The following is a 345-nucleotide window of genomic DNA, read 5'->3' on the forward strand; positions in this document are numbered from 1 at the left end:
GGGGGCCCCCCTGCTGCTGCATGCATCAGCAGAGGGGGGGGCCCACCTCCCTATACACCCCAGCAACCTGCAGCAGCAGCAGCAGCAGCTACAGCAGGTAGCAGCAGCAGCAGCAACAGCTGCTGCTTCTATTAGTTCTCCTCTTGTAACATAGAGAGCAGCAGCAGCAGCAGCAACAGCAGCAACAACAGCAGCAGCAACAGCAGGTAGCAGCACCAGCAGCAGCAGCAACAGCTACTATTAATTCTTCTCTAATCTATAACCAACGCATGCATGCATGCATGCATGCATGCATGCAGACAGCCCCAAACCCCTCACCAACAAAAACACAAAAAAACTTTACTA

The sequence above is a fragment of the Eimeria mitis genome, genomic scaffold (genome assembly GCF_000499745.2).
Source record: "Eimeria mitis Houghton genomic scaffold, Emh_scaff2973, whole genome shotgun sequence".
Classification (NCBI taxonomy): domain Eukaryota; phylum Apicomplexa; class Conoidasida; order Eucoccidiorida; family Eimeriidae; genus Eimeria; species Eimeria mitis.